General features: G+C 36.8%; 1 pseudogene; it reads right to left on the bottom strand.

The window, feature by feature from the left end:
* Nucleotides 1-12,744: 12,744 nt before the first annotated feature.
* Nucleotides 12,745-13,603, bottom strand: LOC140503060 (proteasome subunit alpha type-3 pseudogene; annotated as a pseudogene).
* Nucleotides 13,604-14,203: the final 600 nt, after the last annotated feature.

Raw genomic sequence — 14,203 nt, 5'->3', positions numbered from 1 at the left:
TTGCATCCCCAGCACTTACATAGTATAGTGCCTGCCATGCTAGGTGCTTAAAAAATGCTTATTGACTGACTGATTAAAAAGAAAAGAATCAAGGATCATTTAAAAGTAAAATGGCCTTCCACGAACCTGAAATAGTTTGGGGTGGGGGAGGAATCTTAAGGGACAGTTAAAGTTTAGTGTTTAAAGACTGTAAATGTTTGAGACCCTAGGTCTTGCTCATCACATAAGTTTCTTCAGGTACTTGTCCCTTCTCATAACTGTTGCAAGATTTCTACTTTCAAAACTTCCTAAACTTCTCTGTCCTGCAACCTTCAACCCAGCTTTTTGATTCCTGGGAATTTTTGGTGCCTTGGATGCAAAGGAAGAATGTAATTGGCAGCTTTTGTGCATGGGACAAATGGGAAGAAAAGTACAGGGAGAAAGGAGACCATGAAGCTCATTTTGGGGAGCCTTTTGGGTATGTAATTGGGTATGTAATCCCTGGAATGTAATTGCTGTGGGGAGGGCTTCCTGTTTTATCTAATTATTCTTTCTACGTAGATGTTAAGCTTTATGCTATGCTATTTAAGAATGCATTGTTAATACCCACTAAATTTCAGAGATCTGCAGCAGAATCCCAATGCATCATCCCAGTTACATTGCAAGTGTAGAAATATGTTGAACCTGATGCCTGGTTACCATTTCCACTTTTGCTGCTATTACCAGGGTGTCTTGGTACCTGATTCTAGCACCCACTTCTCACCATTCCACAATGTTCAGGTAACAGAGGGATACATATTCTGAGTTTTATTCTCTAGGGAAGAGAGTAGCACAAAGAAATAAAAAACATGTAGATAAACAAAGGTACTCATAAGATTCCATGAAGATACTAACCTTCTGAGTTTATATAATAGCTAATAATATATAATATTATATTATTTGCATTATATGCATTTGTCTGAGCAAGTGTACTCTCCATTAGGGAAAGACGTCTTCACTAGGGACATAGAATAATTGGCTAAAGTGAAATGAGAACTAATAGCTAATGATACAGCACCTATTATGTATCAGATAGCATGCTAAACTCATTACAAATGTTATCTCATTTGATTCTCAAAACATTACTGGGAAATAAGTGCTATTATTATCTTCAATTTACAGAAAGAGAAATAGAGAAGTGACCTGCCCAGGGTTACACAACTAGTAAGTATTTGAGTACAAAATTGGACTCATGTCCAACAGAATCCAGGCCAGGCACTCTATCCCATTATATTAGCTAGCTGCCTCTAACCAAACCTCTCAACTCCTCTAGGCTTGAAGACCACCCTGTGTTACCCAAATTTCTTACCCCGCAAAATAAAATTTTCCCACAGCATCAGACTCTGATTGAGATTTTAGGCACATACATTTTGTTGACTCAGCTAATATGCTAACTTACAACGCCGAACTCATCCTCAGCCAATTAGAAAACTTGATTTTGAATGAGTTTTCTATAGTTCTTTGTGATCCCTTAAAGAATCACATCTTCCTTCTTCAAAAAAGGGCAAAGTAAAAAATAAACAAAAATTCTCAGAGATGTTAAAGTTGTACTCATTACCCAGAAAGAAACAAAAACTCAATCTAACACTTAATTCATCTCCAAATTCATAATACAGTACAAGAATGTTTCACACAGCTTACTATTTTGGAGGAAAAAGATTAATAATTTAATTTCCAAGGTATTCATATTCTAGATTGAAAGAAACTATGACTGCTGTGCTATTACTCCTCTTCCTCCTCCTCCTCCTCCTACCACTGCTGCTGCTGCTGCTGCTGCTACTACTAGTATGTACAAAGCAACTAGAATTTACATAATGCTTCAAGGTTTGCACATGTGTGATGAACTCTATATGGACACCTTTTATTGCTTTTTCTTGGCAGCATAAAGTCAGGAGTATACTGGCATGAAGTGGAACCAGAAATGCCAGAATATAAATAAATGAGTAAATACAGGAGTAGAGAGAAGTGTGGAAATAGGTCAGATCCAGTTTTAGGATCTGGAAAGTTGGTGGTCAAAGTAGGATCAATGTTCTGAAATTGTCAGCAGTCTAGAGGCTGGTTACAGTAAAAGAATGAAAAGGCAAAGTAAAATTAGTAAGTCAGAGCTATGCTGATAACATTGAAATCAGAAAAAAACAAAAATCATGGGAGTGTGAGAAACATGTTCATTTGAAACAAAGAACAATACTCACTGTGAAGCCAGGAAAGTTCTCATTTTACTTTAGCCAATTATTCTATGTCCCTAGTGAAGACGTCTTTCCCTAATGGAGAGTACACTTGCTCAGACAAATGCAACACTTTTTATGCTGTTCTCAATTCAAATTTCTTGCCTTGTTCTCCATTGGCTAGATGCAGCCTCCTGAACCTCCCACTTCATGTTCTCTTCTCTGATAGGTTCCCCTTTAAACAACTGTTTAAGCATGCATACAAGCCTCTGACTTTTTAATTAATCAGAAGCCTGGTTCTGCTAGGTCACAACTCTGATTACAAGCACTCACCTCTGATTTACATTCTGTTATCACTCAAAGCTGGGAGAAGCTTTAATCCTGTGAAAACAGAATTCCTCCTTTTGTTTTCCACAAATTCCCCCTCTTTCCTTTTATTCAAATTTTATTTCCACATCTTTAATACTCCCTTACTCTCATTTTCATGTGACTTCTTCCCCTTATCCATCTCACCTTCAAATACATATAGAAAGGGAAGAGGGAGAAGTTGACTGACACATTGACAAATTACAAGGGGGCAGTCCTTTTTATAAGTACAGGCACAGAGACCCAAAAGAAAAAAGTAAATCAATGAATTGTCCATTTAGAAGTTTCATCTCATACAGCAGTATTGGGTAGGTGGATGGGGAACATCATCTGATGCAATTTTCAAGTCTGGATGCCCGTTCAAACTGTCTTCAGCATAGTCTCTTCTTGCCATCTTTTTTCCTGTGTTTACTCTCCTACAAAATTGATCCTGACACAGTTTTAAATTACCATTCAACCCTTATAACCCTTATCACTCTTACAAAATTAAATTTGGAACTTTCACCAATTGTCCCTTATTCATTCCCCCATCAGGAAGATGAGATTTCCCCCAAGGAATCAATAACAGGCCCCAATACATACAAAATACATTGAGTAATCAGTTTTAACACAGTACATATCAGGTCATAAAACAATTTCTACTTCTGGTCATGTTATGCTTCTTCTAAGGCATTTTACAAAATAAACCACAAGCCATTCTTCTTTTAATATTAACTGATTCTAACAAATATGATATTAACTAAGTAACAGAATAATATTTTCACAAACCCTTGACCTAATTGTCTCCATACTATTGCTAAGAATTAAAGGACACTAACTTATACAGGAATATATATATACATGTATATGTATATGTATATGGGTGTGTGTGTATATATACATATATGTATATGTATATGTACATAGTAACATGTCAATACTAAATAGCTACTTTTGGGGCTACAATCCTAAGCTTACTAACTCAGTGTTACTATAGTAATTTCAGATCTTCCCATACCAACCTATTATTTAATGGATATGGTATTATGGTTACAAAACTTTTGATTATAGGAATTTGCCACTAAGAGAGTAGGGACATCAGTAAAACAAGGGAACATGTCCCTAATTTCATGTCAATTCCAGGAAGAAGTTGTGTAGACTGCCAAGTGGCATTTATCCAGACTTAAAGTCTTTCAGGTGTCAGCGGGGGAAATTGAGTCAGGAGAATCCTATCTCAGCTCAGGCAGAATGTTGTTCTCCCAACTTTTCTATGAGATCACTCTTTGCAATTCATACCTGCACCTCACAGGGTCATTGGCATCATGGATCTGTGGCTCAGACATCTTTTTTTGCTATCTAAACCTGGACTTAGACTCAGAGAAACAATCAGTTAATATTACCACAAAATCTTAAAAGAGCAAGCTCCAATAATCACCTTCAGATATGACTATAATTATGCTCATATCTTTAAAGTGAGTCTTAAAAAACCTGCATGCATTTCTACATTTGTTCTAGGTCCTTATTAAATAACAACCTAAAATCAAATTTCCCATTTCTCCCCATAAAACCTTGAAGATCTTTGGGTGACATAACTTCACAATAGTAACAAAGTCTGACAGATACTTTTCCCTTTATCTAATTATTCCCATAACATTCAGAAAGAATGTTCTATTCCAGTATGATTTCACATGAGTATGATTACCCACTCAGACTGAAAACAAGAAGTTTCCACTACTTGCTACTTGCTTTGAGTACAGAAACATGCCATAAAGATGAAAACCAAGGACCTGATTAGATAAAGCATCGCAGCCTTCCACATGCAGTATCATATCCACCTTATAGTGCCAGACTCAGGAATAGTCATTTGGGAAAACATTCCTTTTCGTTTATTTTTGTTTGTTTGTATTTTTAAAAAAAAATTTTATTTTTATTTTTTTAAATTTTGTCTATTTTTATTTTATTTTTAAAAATTTATTTATTTATTTTGTTTTCAACATTCATTTCCACAAAATTTTGAGTTTCAAATTTTCTCCCCATCTCTCCCCTCCTCCCATCTAAAAATGATGAGCATTCTAATTACCCCTACCACCAATCTGCCTTCCTTTCTAACATTCATCCCTTCCCTTATCCCCATCTTCTCTTCTGTTCTTTAGGGCAAGATACATTTCTATACCCCATTACCTGTATTTCTTATTTCCCAGTTGTATGCAAGAACACAACTCAACAGTTTCTCCTAAAACTTTGAGTTCCAACTTCTCTTCCTTCCTCTCTCCCCACCCATCCCCACTGGGAAGGCAATCAATTTAATATAGGCTATATATGTGTAGTTTTTCAAATGACTTCCAAAATAGTCATGCTGTGTAAAACCAAATATATTTCCCTTCATCCTATCCTGTCCCCCATTTCTTCTATTCTCTCTTTTGACTTTGTTCCTCCCCAAGAGTGCTGACTTCCAATTGCTCCCTCTTCCCATTGCACTCCCTTCCATCATCCCCCCACCCTGCTTATCCCCTTCTCCACCACTTTCCTGTATTGTAAGATAGGTTTTCATAACAAAATGAATGTGCATTTTATTCCTTCCTTGAGTCAAATGTGATGAGAGTAAGCTTCACATTTTCCCTCTCACTTCCCCCCTTTTCCCCTCTATTGAAAAGTCTTTTTCTTTCCTCTTTTATGAGAGATAATTTGCCCCATTCCATTTCTCCCTTTCTCCTCCCAATATATTCCCCTCTCACCTCTTAATTTTATTTTTTTAGATATAATCCTTTCCTATTCTACTCACCCTATGCTCTCTCTCTCTTTCTCTTCTCTCTCTCTCTCTCTCTCTCTCTCTCTCTCTCTCTCTCTCTCTCTCTCTCAATCTCCCTCTGTGTGTGTGTGTGTGTGTGTGTGTGTGTTTGTAATACAACCAACTACCCAGATACTGAAAAAAGTTTCAAGAGTTACAAATATTGTTTTTCTATGTAGGAATGTAAACAGTTCAACTTTAGTAAGTCCCTTATGATTTCTCTTTCCTGTTCATCTTTTCATGATTCTCTTGATTCTTGGGTTTGAAAGTCAAATTTTCTTTTCAGCTCTGGTCTTTTAATCAAGAATGTTTGAAAATCCTCGATTTCATTGAAAGACCATTTTTCCCGTGAAATATTATACTTAGTTTTACTGGGTAGGTGATTCTTGGTTTTAGTCCTAGTTCCTTTGACTTCTGGAATATCATATTGCAAGCCCTTCAATCCCTTCATAGAGAAGCTGCTAGATCTTATGTTATCCTGATTGTATTTCCACAATACTCAAATTCTTTCTAGCTGCTTGAAATATTTTCTCCTTGACCAGGGAACTCTGGAATTTAGCTACAATATGCCTAGGAGTCTCTCTTTTTGGATCTCTTTCAGGAGGTGATCGGTAGATTCTTTCAATGTTTATTTTGCTCTCTGGTTCTAGAATATCAGGGCAGTTTTCCTTGATAATTTCATGAAAGATGATGTCTAGGCTCTTTATTTGGTCATGGCTTTCAGGTAGTCCCATAATTTTTAAATTGTCTCTCCTGGGTCTATTTTCCAGGTCAGTTGTTTTTCCAATGAGATATTTCACATTATCTTCCATTTTTTCATTCTTTTGGTTTTCTTTTGTGATTTCTTGGCTTCTTATAAAGTCATTAGCCTCCATCTGTTCTATTCTAATTTTTATAGAACTTTTCTTCAGTGAGCTTTGGAACCTCCTTTTCCATTAGGCTAATTCTGCTTTTTAAAGCAGTCTTCTCCTCATTAGCTCTTTGCACCTCTTTTGCCAATTGAGTTAGCAAAGGTGTTTAAACTTCTTTAAAGGTGTTATTTTCTTCAGCATTTTTTGGGTCTCCTTTAGCAAGGTGTTGACTCACTTTTCATGATTTTCTTGCATCTCTTTCATTTCTCTTCCCAATTTTTCCTCCACCTCTTTTACTTGATTTTCAGAATCCTTGTTGAGCTCTTCCATGGCCTGAGAGCATTGAATATTTATTTTGGATGTTTAGGATACAGAAACCTTGAGTTTTATGTCTTTCCCTGATGGTAAGCATTGCTCTTTCTCATCAGAAAGGATAGGAGAAGATATCTGTTCACCAAGAAAGTAACCTTCTATAGTTTTATTTTTTGTCTTTTTTGGGCATTTTCCCAACCAGTTACTTGACTTTTGGGTCCTTTGTCAAGAGTAGGGTAAGATCTCAGTTCCTCCAAGGTGGCACAATCTAGTGTGTACATTCGTCTGGGAGCAACAAGAAACTTTTGTGCCCAGAATCTGTGAGTAGCAGTTTCCTGTCTACAACCACCTGGCCTTCAGTTCCACCAAGCTAGCTCTGGGCACTGAGATTCAGATAAGTTGCTCATTTCCCTCAGGAACATTAGGTGGGGGCAGGGCCATCACACAGGAATCAGCTGCTCAGTTTCCCCAGGGGAACAATGGATGTAGACTGCTGTGGGAGTTGCTGCCACCCTGTGCAGCCTTTGCAGCCGCCACTAGAGGCTAGAGCTATGGGAAGACCCTGCTCCCTTCTCGGCCAGTTGAAAAAACCCTGTCACTGACCTTTGATGACTGTGGGTTAAGGGATCTGCAAACTGCTGCTACTGCTGCTGGGGATTCCATCCCCAAGGCCTGCTTGGGTCCTCCTCCCAGTGCCGTCCCTGGGGCCAAAGCTGGGCTGGTCTGGGCTCTGCATCTGGTGCTACAAACCTTTCCCATTGGCCTTTCAGGTCACCCTGGGCTGGAAATCTCCTCCACTCCATTGTTTTGTGGCTTCTGCTGCTCTAGAATTTGTTGAGAGTCTTTCTTTACAGGTATTTTATGGGCTGTGGGGGAAGAGCTGGTGTATGTGCATTTTTCTACTCTGCCATCTTGGTTCTGCCCCCCCCCCAAATATTCCTTTTCAAAGGAACACAATGAGGAAACTGCCAGAAGGATCCCATCCCAGACTGAGGCCAGGATTGTCCTTTCAGCTTTTTTTCACTGAGACAAACCTCCATCTGTAACAGTCATATTCTCTCTGAGTAGCTAATGGCATCTCCACCAGAGGGTGGATTACTGAACTCAGAATGCAATATGTTACAGTCCTAGAAGCTTTTATGTCAGATAGCAAGTTTCACCAATCAAAGACTTCTCAGAACTCACATCTTAAATTTTAAATTGTTCCTAAAAACCAGTTGTTAGAGATCATTTTCAAATTCTCAGCTAATCAATTCCTTGTTTAGGAACTCCATTTACAAAAGTTTACCAGTTTGACACACTTTAATTTTCTTGAATACACTTTACATAGAGACTACAACTTTAACCAAACTAGTTTACCCAAGTTTGAGGCATGCTGCTTTCTAGCTTCCTGGCACTTGGGTGATACTTCCAGGCCTTTCCAGCCCCAGAGGTGCAGGGTCTTTCCCTGCTGTGGCCTTCTCTGCAGTTGTTGCCTCTTTCCCCTCCTTCTCTTTTGCCTGGTGGGGAAAGGTAAAAAAAAAACCCTCTCTAATGTGATCGGAAAAATCCCATGATTATTTGCAATCCACTCATCTCCTGAAATATCAGGATTTCTTTCACTCCCTAAAGTCAGAAAAGCCATGGTAGGTTTTAACAAACTTCAGTATCAAGTTATTACACGAAGTAGGCTACAAATAGAAATTTAGTAGGCCTTCTATAAATTATACAAAAGATGTTACAAAACAATTCTTTCTAGAAGTATTTCTCCCTTCAAAAACAGTTCAAAATTTATTGTTATTTCCTTACTACCACAAAATTCCCATATTTTTCTGGTCACCAAAACCTTTTGTACATAATTGATAAAAGTGATAGTAAAACAATTTTAACTGAAACTTCCTTTTAAATAAAGACAAAACTTAGAAGTTTATGATTTCTTAAATCACAATACTTCAAACTAGAATGAATTAATAGCTTCTTAACTCATCCATCATTTTTCTCTAATAGTATAATCCTTAACAACATTTAGATAAGAGAAGTTGCTTTTTAAACAACCCATTACCTATTTAGGTAAATGCATTTCCAAATCACCTTGCACAGAGAATAAACTACTACTTTAAACCACTGTATACATTTTCATGATAGCCAACATTTCAAAATGTAAAATCTGCTATAATATTATTATTACTTATTTATAACCAGTTAAAACAGCTTCAAACTATCAAATTTTTATCACATCTTTTTTTAAAAAACCCACTAGGATACAATAAAATCCAGATTTAAAAATTACTTTAACATTTCTACCTCAAAGAAAACTTTAGAAATACAGTACAATTTAGAAATACAGTAATAATACAAATGATAACTTCAGATGATGTCAATTGCATTTCTAGAAATTATTGATCTTAATACTTTTAGCATTTAAAACCCATTTCAAAGTTATCAAGTATGGAAAAATTACCTTCAGTTAGAGAGTTAATAATGTTATATCTAACATATGCCAGTCCTTGTATGAGGCACTTTTTAATCATAATGCCAAAAAACAATATTTAAACATTTTAATTACATATATATGTATGTGGCAAATACCTCTGGCCTTTTAAAAGACAATGTTATGCACAAATTTATACATTACCCCAAAAAGACACATGACTATATATTCTCAGCTTTTAACAACCCCTGCTCCACTTCCTAAAAAAAGAAAAAGAGCTGAAGTTCAGTCTCTTTTCCAGATCCCACATTAAAACAAAACAAAACAAAAAAACACCTTAGGCATTTTAACCCCTAACTCCTATTCTTCAGAGAAGGTTTACAAAAAGGTTTGAATCAGATTAGCTACAGGGTTTAGCCCAGACCAGAGGCCTAAGGCATTTGAACAAGGTGAGGCCCACTTCCTGCTGAAGCAGAAACCTTTGGAGTTTAATAATTAAATGAAGCAATATCTTTACCATGATTAATACCAATACTGAATTCAATAAAACTCTCCCATAGATCCATCTTAGGAAAGGGGATAGACATGATTCCTTCTAACTTTCCATCATTTAATTAGGCTACAAATTTTCCTTTTCAACCCCTGACCTTGAACTCTTTTTTACATTCCCAGATCTTTTGAACTAGTGGGAAGGGGATGACTAAGAACCCCTGTGGTCTAGCTGCTGTCACCCCACCCTCCCAAATCCTTCCTTTTTTCTATTCTACCTTCCTAATCTCCACCCTCCTATACATTTCAAATAAATTAAATACTTACCAATTTCAGCCTTCTTTTCTGTACCTTAGAGAACTGTTTTTCCCCTTATTTTGCAATTTTACCTTATTTTCCCTCTGAGCCCCTGCTTCCTCTGGACTGCGTGGGTTCTGATTCTCTATCATTTCTAAAAAGCTACTGGCTGTTTATTATTTGACTTTTCATCTGTTATTCCAACTTGGTCAGTTTTGGAACCCAAAATAAAAGAATCTTAATCTCCTACTGAAAGCCTAAGGTGGGAGTTCTTTCCCAGTGTTCTCTTTCTCTAATAATAGAACTTAGAAATTTCTCATCACAAATCATGAAGCATTTCTCAAACACATAGATAAGACATTACACAAGATATTTCACAAGACAGTGCACATGAAAAAACAATTTAGAAGCCAATTTAGAATTTGAATTCAGACCAGTCAAAAGAAAACTCAGAGTTGTAATTTACTCTGAATTTTAGTCAATTTCAAAAAGATATTCTTCCCAGAGACTGCTGCTAGATCTCTGCTATGTCCCCCCACCTCCTACCCCAGCACCTCTGACATGCTAGGATATTTCCACATCCCCCTTGCTAGGTCCCACACTTTAATGTTCACTTTAGGTTCCAAGTGGGACCTAATATAAGCCTCAAAATTCATCGGAGGAATAATCTTTTCTTTTTCTCTTTAGCTCGGGATACTCTCTTTTGAAATACCAGTGTTCTACAATGGAAATATCTAGCCTGTCAGATAGGGCAAAAAGCTTCTCCTTGGCCTCTTCTTTTCCCAAAACTCCTTTGTTTTTCAGCCCCCCAGTTTCCACCTTTACACTTATATTCTCCCTGTTCAGGCTTTCCCCCCAGTATCTCATTAATGGTAGTCACTGTAATCCGAACCTTCTGTCTTTGACTTTCTTACTCTCTCTTTTTTTTTAATTAATTAATTTATTTTTAGTTTTCTACATTAACCTCCCCAAGATTTTGAGTTTCAAATTTCCTCCCCTCTGTCCCTTCTGCCCACCCCAAGAGATCATGCATTCTGATTAACCCTTGCCCCAGTCTGTCCTCCCTTCTACTACACTTCTCCCTTCTCTAATCCCCTTCTATTTTCTTGTAGGACAAGATAGATTTCTATATCCCGTGTATGTCTTATTTCCCAGTTGCATGTATAAACAATTTTTAACATTCATTTTTAAAAGTTTGAATTTCAACTTCTCTCCTTTCCTCCCTCCCCACCCATCTCCACTGAGAACGGACACAATTCAATACAGGTTATAGTGTGAAGTCATGCAAAACAGTTCCATAACAGTCATAATGTGAAAGAGTAACTGTATTTCCCTCCAATCTATTGTAACAGTGAGTACTCCAACATACACAGAGGGGTCTGCTATCACAGATTCTTTGATCTGCTTCTCTAAAAGGAAAGGCAACTTTTGAGGGGTTAACAATCACTTTAATCAAGCACAGGTATCAGAGAAAATCAAAGTCAAATTTTCAGAGAAATAAAAACTAAATAGACAGCACTTCCAAACTGCCTGACCATAAACTTACATACATCTTTACCAGAGAGGAAAGCATCAATATCTGGGTTTTCAAAGCCAGTGAGCTGCTTAGCAGCTTCCCTGACTCTCATCTGGCACTCAAACCTCATTCTAAAAACTAAGCCCCAAAGTAAAACCTTACCCTCAGAATATTTGTACAATTTTTAGAGTCAGCATAATTCTCTGACTCAGTGCCTCAATAGAAAAAACAAAAAGTACTTGGGACCCTCCTACAAAACAACTCCCCTAATCCAGCTTCCTACACTGGACAGGCTCATCAATAGGTGGGAAAGATCCTCCCCAAACACATTCAAATAGAGGCATTATAGGTCTTGATTATACTAAAATAAAAAACAGCAAAAAATCCTATTTTACTTGTCATTACACCTATCCTGCCCCCCATTTATTCTATTCTCTCTTTTGACCCTGTTCCTCCTCAAAAGTATTTACTTCTAATTACCCCCTCCTTCCATTTGCTCTCCCTTCTATCATCACCCCAATCCTCCCTCCTCACTTATTCCTTTCTCCTCTACTTTCCTGTAGTGTAAGATTTTCATACCAAATTGAGTGTATATGTTATTCCCTTATTAAGCCAAATCCAATGAGAGTAAGGTTCACTTTTTCCCTCTCATTTTCCTCCCTTCCCCTCCATTGAAAAATATTTTTCTTGCCTCTTTTATGTGAGAGACAATTTATCCCATTTTATTTCTCCCTTTCTCCTTCTGCTAATATATTCCTCTCTCACCCCTTAACTTTATCTTTTTAGATATCATGCCTTCATATTTAACTCAGCCTGTGCCCTCTGTCTATATGCATATAATACCTCCAACTACCTTAATACTGAGAAGAGCCTCAAGATGACAAATACTATCTTTCCATGTAGGAGTATAAATAGTTCAACTTTAGTAAGTCCCTTATGATTTCTCTTTCCTGTTTACCTTTTCATGCTTCTCTTGATTGTTGTGTTTGAAAGCCAAATTTTCTATTCAGCTCTGGTCTTTTCATCAAGAATGCTTGAAAGTCCTCTATTTTATTGAATGACCAATTTTCCCCCTGAACTATTGTACTCAGTTTTGTTGGGTAGGTGATTTTTGGTTTTAGTCTTAGCACCTTTGACCTCTGGAATATTATATTCCAAGCCAAAGTCTGTTAATGTAGAAGCTGCTTGATCATGTGTTATCCTGATTGTATTTTCATAATATTAGAATTGTTTCTCTCTGTTTGTTTACAATGTTTTCTCCTTGATCTGGAAGCTCTGGAATTTGGCTATAATAGTCCTAGGAGTTTTCCTTTTGGAATCTCTTTCAGGAGGCGATTGGTGGTTCTTTTGATATCTATTTTACCCTCTGGTACTAGAATATTAGGACAGTTTTCTTTGATAATTTTTTGAAAGATGATGTATAGGCTCTTTTTTGGACCATGGCTTTCAGGTAGTCTTATAATTTTTAAATTGTTTCTCCTGGATCTATTTTCCAGGTCAGTTGTTTTTTCTTTTTTTTTTTTTTTATGAGATAAATTTTTAATAAACTGGTAATTCGTTGCAGTAATCCACAATACACTACTTTTACATAGTTTACACGTGAAACATTTCTTTAAAAAAAAGTATTATAGCACTCATTGTTACATATTATTATCATCTGATTCATCATCTTCTTTCAAAGATTCCTTGGCATATTTCTCTGCTTCTTCTCATATCTTTTGGAACAATTTCATGCCTTCCTTTGGTTACTTCTCCAACCCAACTGAGCTCCAGTTCAAAAGCTTTGTCCTTAACTTTATCATGTACTATATAGATTATTTTTGCAGCTTCTTTAACAACAGCCTGACAAGTCGTTTCTTTCATCTGGAATTTCTCTATCTCTGTTTTTGCTGCTTGCCTGGCTTTACCAATGGCACATCCCCAATAACCATAAGAAACACCTGATGGGTCAATCATATAGAATTGTGCTCCATCATTTGCACCATAAGACCCTAACATGAAACTGCAACCAAAAGGTCTGACAGCACTGTAGAGTGTGTAAGCATGTACATACATGGCTACTCTGTCTGCAAGGTGCTTTTGTGGAATATTATAGCCATAATTAGATCTGAAGTTGGAGGCTTCTTCTCTAGCTATGTCCACTAAAGAACGAGCATCTGCTAGCAAACCTGCTACTGCCATTCCAACATGTTGATCAACATTAAAGAGGCGTTTGTTAGAACCTTCTTCATAAAGTTTAGAAGGTACTAATTTTTCTACACCAAAGATGACACCATCTTTACATCTGATTCCAATAGCTGTACTACTGTTTTCCACTGCTTTCATAGCATATTCAACTTGAAAACTCTTCCATCAGGAGAGAAAGTTGAGGCTGACAGATCATACCCAGTCCCAATAGAGCTCATGGCGCCCAGCCACCACAGAGATAAGGAGAAATCTTTCTTAGTTGTTTTTTCAATGGGATATTTCACATTGTCTGCTATTTTTCCCATTCCTTTGGTTTTGTTTTATAATTTCTTGATTTTTCATAAAGTCATTAGCTTCTCTCTGCTGTATTCTAATCTTGAAGGAATTATTTTCTTCTGTGATCTTTTGCACCTCCTTTTCCATGTGGCCATTTTTGCTTTCTAAGACATTCTTCTCATTGAATATTTTTTTTTTTTTTATCCTTTTTGCCATTTGGAATAGTCTGTTTTTTTAAGGTGTGATTTTCCTCAGCATTTTTGGGTCCCCTTTAGCATTCAGTTGACTTGTTCGTCATGATTTTCTTGCATCATTCTCATTTCTCTTCTCAATTTTTGCTCTTCCTCTCTTACTTGTTTTTCAAAATCCTTTTTGAGCTCTTCCATGGCCTAAGACCAAATCATATTTCTCTTGGAGTCTTTGGACATAGGAACTTTGACTTTGTTCTCTTCTGTTTGTATATTTTGGTCCTCCTTGTCACCAAAGTAACATTCTATAGTCTGATTTTTTCCCTGTTTTTGCTCATTTCCTCAGCCATTTACTTGACTT

Source organism: Notamacropus eugenii, chromosome 5 (assembly GCF_028372415.1).
Source record: "Notamacropus eugenii isolate mMacEug1 chromosome 5, mMacEug1.pri_v2, whole genome shotgun sequence".
NCBI classification, from domain to species: domain Eukaryota; kingdom Metazoa; phylum Chordata; class Mammalia; order Diprotodontia; family Macropodidae; genus Notamacropus; species Notamacropus eugenii.
Note: the sequence above shows the minus strand (reverse complement) of the source record. Positions and strands in the feature narration are given on the sequence as shown.